Raw genomic sequence first — 7,299 nt, 5'->3', positions numbered from 1 at the left:
GTAACCCATTGGTGTTAAGGTTCCCAACTTCCCATCAACCATACCTCTTTTTTTTTCCTAATATTGTTTTTTTTGTATATTTGCATTTTTTGTTTTAAAATTGTTATTTTCAAATATTTTATTATCTTATGAATTTAATTAAGATATTAATTCAATTGGGATATTGACTTAACAATTTTCATTATTTTTTCTTTAATTAAATTTAAAATTTTTAAAATTTCATATTATTTTAATTGAACACAATTTAATTGAATTAAAAAATGTAATATATACAAATAAAATAAGAAAATGAATGAAAAAAGTATATAAAAAAAAGAGACTTATAAATAGTTTAAGGAAATGAGGACTCTACTTACCTTTTGCTCGAATCGCATGACTCTTTTGTGAGGTGAAACTCACAAAAAGAATTTATCAAGACCGAGATAGTAAATACGGATCTCTGTCAATATATAAGATAGTAGAATACCACATAAGCATTCCTACAGATAATGATGACAAATCTTCAAAGCAAAATAATGTCGCTAATAACAGATTTTGAAAAGAATAAGAAACTTCATGTACTTGCGATTGTTACGATACATAAGCAATAAACTTTCCGTTAAGTCAAAAGATAACCAAATCCATGTTTCTGCGCATCAGTATAAATAACATAATATCTTGTACCTGCGGAGATAACCAAAATAGGTGACATATTCAACCGATGCTTCCACTCATTAAAACTCTTTTGATATCACTCCATATAAAAGAAGAATTTTGTCGTACTAAATTCATTATCAATTGAATAATAATAGAGAAATATTTCCACTTGAAAACCAGCTCAATCTTTTATAGATCCACTTCTGTTCCAAAACTTGACACCACGTGTCCCAACAATACCATATGCTCTTGCAAAAACTCACATTTACTCAACTTAGCATTGAATTGTTCATCTCGCCGAATAAGAAATACTGACTGTAAGTGATTAACACGCTCATCTGTAATTCATGAATATACAAGCAAGTCGCCAATAAAATGAACTACTAACTGTTCCGGTAATGGTTGAGAGACTCTGTTCATCAATGGATTAAAAATTATAGGTGCATTTGTTGATTCGAAAGGCATAAGCAAAACTCATAATGACTGTATTGAGTTCGAAATGTTGTCTCTTCAAACTGATCAAACAATTCTTCGATTCTCGGTAATGAATATTTATTCTTCACTGTCACATGATTCAACATTCAATAGTGTATATAAAGTCACAATGTGCAGTCTTTATTCTTCAAATATGATATTGGTGCACTCCAAGATGAAACACTGGGTCATATAAATCTCCTACCAGACAACTCTTGTAACTGATTCTTAAATTCTTGAAACTCTAATGAAGACAACTGATAAGTAGAAATAAAAATAAATGCAGTGCTCAATAGAGAAATATGTCTCCTGATAAGGTGAAATATAAAGTCACAATGTGCAGTCTTTATTCTTCAAATATGATATTGGTGCACTTCAAGATGAAACACGGGGTCATATAAATCTCCTACCAGACAACTCTTGTAACTGATTCTTAAATTCTTGAAACTCTAATGAAGACGGTTGATAAGTAGAAATAAAAATAAATGCAGTGCTCAATAGAGAAATATGTCTCCTGATAAGGTGAAAATCCAGATAAATCTGCACTTCCAATAAATCAAAAAAAGGATCAAGATAATATAAGAAAACCTGGAACAATATATTGATTACTGTAAAATATCACTCCATCCCGTCTCGATGACTGTATTACCATTTCTTTTACTTGACAAGCTACCTTGGTTCGATGAAGTGAAAACCAATCTATACCCATAATAATATCAAAACTTGTGTATGAATAAGAGAATCAATATCCGCTGGCAGCTCAACTGAATTAACTTGCAACACCTTCTCTAGAAAACTGTGTATATTGAAATAATGTCAGCTCATAATCAACAAACATAGTTCCTTGATTAAAGACAAAACCTTCTCTGCTTCTTATCACAATACACTTCTTTGCATATATTTAACATTGAGTTCTCTAGAAAAATCATCTGAACTGAATAACAGAGGTTGCATCATAGCTTGTGGGACTGTTTCCCAACAAGAGTAAGTATTGCTTCAAAGAAGAGATACCCTATAATCAAAACCTTCTTCTGACATACAACTCATCTGATTGAACACCGGTTCTATCACTTTTAGCTATATCCCAGCCTCAGTCAGAATAGTCACATAAAATCAACAACTTTTACTTTTTCGGGCTCATTAAATTTTCTACCACTTTACCTCACCATTGGTCCATGTACCAAAAATCCCAATATGATGCACCTTGTTTATGAGATGTTTATACAATTAATTGATGATGTAGGGCGGTTGACCCTTCTCTCCTTAATGACACATGTTTATGATAATACAAAGGCAAACGGAACTTATAACCAAAATGAATCCTACCATATGCTTGAATGCTATGTTCCAGCGGGATTCTATCCCCCCTCTGATACCATCTAAACTGTCACACCTCTACCCTTATGACTTATGCACATACTATAAATAAATTCAAAATTTAAAATAAATAATCCTCGTGTCAACTACATAAAATCCACATATTATATCAGGTACATATTTCAAAATATTCTAAACTGTAGTGGGACCCTCTCACCTCTCTATATACTATATATTTATCTACATGCAAAAATGATGAGGAAGAGAAGTTGCCAAAATGCGTCAGCCGCCGAACCTTATAATAATTGTAACTCACATCAACCCACGCATCATTGATATCTTATTCCTGAAAAATATCAGTGGTTTATATGAGCCACGACTCAGTGCATATAAACTTTACCTTTAATTTCACACACAAATATCAAACACATTCTTTCATCAAAATATATCACCGGAAGTAATAAATACACTGAATTTATGTAACTAAATGAATGTATGTTATGAAGTAATTTTTCGCATTCATTATATACTGAATTTACTTCAACTGAAAGATAATTATGTCATAACACATTATGAAGTAATAAACTAATGAAATGAAGTACTAAACTAATGAAATGAAGTAATAACATAACTGAATGAAGTAATAGACTAACGGAATGAAGTAATAGCATGACTAAAGGAAGTAATAAACAACGGAATGAAGTACTCCCTCCGTCCCAATGAAGATGACCCCTTTCTTGGGCGGCACGGGATTTTATGCAACTTTATTTTGTGTGTTGAAAGAAGAGAGTAAAGTAAGAGAGAGAATAAAGTAGAGATAAAGATGTTTCCATTTTAAGTAATGGGTCATCTTAGTTGGGACAAACTAAAGAGGAAAGTGGGTCATCTTCAATGGGACGGAGGGAGTACTAAACTAATAGAATGAAGTAATAACATGACTGAATGAAGTAATAAACTAACGGAATGAAATAATCACATGACTGAATGAAGTGATAAACTAACGGAATCAAGTAATAACCCTAAACCCAACTGAAAGATAATTATGTCATAACACATTATGAAGTAATAAACTAATGGAATGAAGTAATAGCATGACTGAATGAAGTAATAAACTAACGGAATGAAGTAATAAACTAACAGAATGAAGTAATAGCATGAATAAATGAAGTAATAAACTAACGGAATGAAGTAATAGCACGACTGAATGAAGTAATAAGTTCTTAACAATAACATGACTGAATGAAGTAATAAACTAACGGAATGAAGTAATAGCATGACTGAATGAAGTAATAAACTAACGGAATGAAGTAATAACCCTAAACCCAACTGAAAGATAATTATGTCATACCACATTATGAAGTAATAAACTAATGGAATGAAGTAATATCATGACTGAATGAAGTAATAAACTAATAGAATGAAGTAATAAACTAACAGAATGAAGTAATAGCACGACTGGATGAAGTAATAAGTTCATAACATACATTCATTTTCTCCAGCAAGGTTTTATAGAATAAAAAAAATTAAAAACAAATTTTAAAAAAATTAAAAAAATTAGCTACAAATCCACCCTTAAAGACCAAACTAGAGACCAAATTAGGGCCACTCATTTTTCTTAATCTTATGGTTATGATTAATTTACAATTAATTTAATATTTAATTAAATAAAAACGTTTTGTTTTTAAAAAAATTAAATTTTTTTAAAATTTTTTTTTTACTTTATTTATTTATTTATTTATTTATTTTTATTTTTTTTATACGATAAAAACTTGTTGGAGTAAATAATGAACTATATTCACTACATAATGAACTAAATGAATGTATGTTATGAACTTATTACTTCATTCAGTCGTGCTATTACTTCATTCCGTTAGTTTATTACTTCATTTATTCATGTTATTGCTTCAATCCGTTAGTTTATTACTTCATTCAGTCATGCTATTACTTCATTCAATTAGTTTATTACTTCATAATGTGTTATGACATAATTATCTTTTAGTTGGATTTAGGGTTATTACTTCATTCCGTTAGTTTATTACTTCATTCAGTCATGTTATTACTTCATTCCACTAGTTTATTACTTCATTCAGTCATGTTATTGTTATGAACTTATTACTTTATTCAGTCGTGCTATTACTTCATTCCGTTAGTTTATTACTTCATTTATTCATGCTATTACTTCATTCTGTTAGTTTATTACTTCATTTCGTTAGTTCATTACTTCATTCAGTCATGCTATTACTTCATTCCATTAGTTTATTACTCCCTCCGTCCCAAGGAAGATGACCCCTTCCTTGGGCGGCACGGAATTTTATGCAGTTAATTTTTGTGTATTAAGAGGAGAGAGTAAAGTAAGAGAGAGAATAAAGTAGAGATAAAAGTGTTTCCATTTTAAGTAATGGGTCATCTTGGTTGGGACAAACCAAAAAGGAAAGTGAGTCATCTTCAATGGGACGGAGGGAGTACTTCATAATGTGTTATGACATAATTATCTTTCAGTTGGGTTAGGGTTATTACTTCATTCCGTTTGTTTATCACTTCATTCAGTCATGTTATTATTTCATTCCGTTAGTTTATTACTTCATTCAATCATGTTATTACTTCATTCTGTTAGTTTATTACTTTATTCAGTCATGCTATTACTTCATTCCCTTAGTTTATTACTTCATTCAGTTATGTTATTACTTCATTTCATTAGTTTAGTACTCCATTTCATTAGTTTATTACTTCATAATGCGTTATGACATAATTATCTTTCAGTTGAAGTAAATTCAGTATATAATGAATGCGAAAAATTATTTCATAACATACATTCATTTAGTTCATTATATAGTGAATATAGTTAATTATTTACTCCAACAAGATATTATCGAATAAAAAAAATTATAAAAAAAAATTATAAAAAAAATTATAAAAAATAATAATTTTTTTTAAAAAAATTATAAAATAAATTAAAAACGTTTTTATTTTATAAAATATTAAATTAATTCTAAATTAATTATAACCATAAGATTAAGAAAAATGAGTAGCCCAAATTTGGTCTCTAGTTCAGTCATTAAGAAGGGTTCGACATTGATCACAACTCTATATATATATATATATAGGGTAGTGATATAATGAAAACCATATATATAATGAAAACTTAAAACTTTAATCGTAGCCGCTGAATATTAGTAATCAACAATTATTATGTTTTCACTTGAAAATATCAATAACTCTTACAAATTTGTCAACAAAGGATATAAAGGACATTTTACTGATACAGTGAATCATATTCAATCCCGAATTTTCATCATTCTCTCTCCCACTATTCACATAATTAAAACCACTTTAATTCTTCTCCCCCATTCCAACCCTCTTTCTCTTCCATTATTCACGTAATTAAAACCACTTCAATTCTTCTACCTCATTCCAACCCTCTTTCTCTTCCACTATTCACGTGATTTGTGAAGCAGCGGCGGTGGCAATTGCAATGAGTTCTCGGGGGCAAATACCAGTGCAACATCCGGCGGAGTCCTCGAAAAGTGAGATTTTTTGCATCGTTGAGTCTTTGTTGATGTTAAATTTTGTGTTGAAAACCTAGATTTTTTCTTTTCCCCTGAGTTCTGTCAACATGATTTTCTGTTCTCGGAGGCAAAATCAGTAGATTTTCTGATTTGGTGGAAAATTTCTTGAATTTTGTGTTGAAACTGCGCAAATTTTGCGCCGATACTGCTCAGTTGAATCCTGTTGAATTTTGTGTTGAAATGGAGTTGAATCTTTGTGGCGATTGAATTTCATATTGAATCCTTGACACTTTGTTGATGTCCAATTTTGTGTTGAAATGACATTGAAGCTGTATGGAAATTTTGTGCTGAATGGTCGACTCTTTTGTTCTGATGTTGTTTTTTCTCGATGAAATTGTGTTGACTATTTTGTTCCACAGCTATTGAATTTTATGTTGAAAACTTGTTGATGCTATACTGATTCTAAAATCGTTGTTGAAATCATGTTGATTTGTGTTGAAATGGCGTTGAATCTTTGTGGCTATTGAATTTCATACTGAATATTTGACACTTTGTTGATGTCGAATTTTGCGTTGAAATGACATTGAAGCTTTGTGGAAATTTCGTGCTGAATGGTCGACTCTTTTGCTCTGTTGTTGTTTTTTCCCCGATGAAGTTGTGTTGACTATTTTGTTTCACGGCTGTTGAATTTTATGTTGGAAACTTGTTGATGCTATACTGATTCTAAAATCGTTGTTGAAATCGTGTTGATTCTATGCTGATTTTAAAATCGCTATTGATTTTATCGAGGTTCTTTGTTGATTTTTTTTTTTTGGAAGTGTCCATTGTCTACCCATATTTTTAGTTGATCCACGAATTTTGTTATGATTTTGTTATAAAAAAACATACTTATGTTGCTTATTTCCGTTCTGCTGATTTTGTGTTAAATTTGGAATGTTGAGATTTTGATGATGTGATGAATTTGGTTTGTTTTCCATATTGTAATCTGTGTTGATTTTGTGAAAATGGTTCTTTTTGCAGGAAAGGCAAAATCTGTTGAAGAGGGTGGAACAAATATGAGAAAAACCCTTCAACAGATGGTGCGGTGTCAAGACAATCAGGGGAATATTCCAACAACCACGACAAACATGCGACCAAAAAATTGTTGAAGATTAAAAGAACAACTAGGTTCTTTTTGAGCAATCTTAGTTCGCTCACAGATATGCAGAAGGCAGCAGTTAGGGAACTAGGATTTGGAGCTCTTTTAGACTACTATAAAGTAGGTTGTGTGCCTACAACTTTAGCCTTTTGGTTATTGGAAAATTTTGACCATCTCAAGTGCACTCTCAAATTGCCAACTGGTGATGAAATTCTTATTGAAGATAAG

This window comes from Salvia hispanica, chromosome 6, assembly GCF_023119035.1.
Source record: "Salvia hispanica cultivar TCC Black 2014 chromosome 6, UniMelb_Shisp_WGS_1.0, whole genome shotgun sequence".
Classification (NCBI taxonomy): Eukaryota; Viridiplantae; Streptophyta; class Magnoliopsida; order Lamiales; family Lamiaceae; genus Salvia; species Salvia hispanica.
This window is presented reverse-complemented; position numbering follows the sequence as displayed.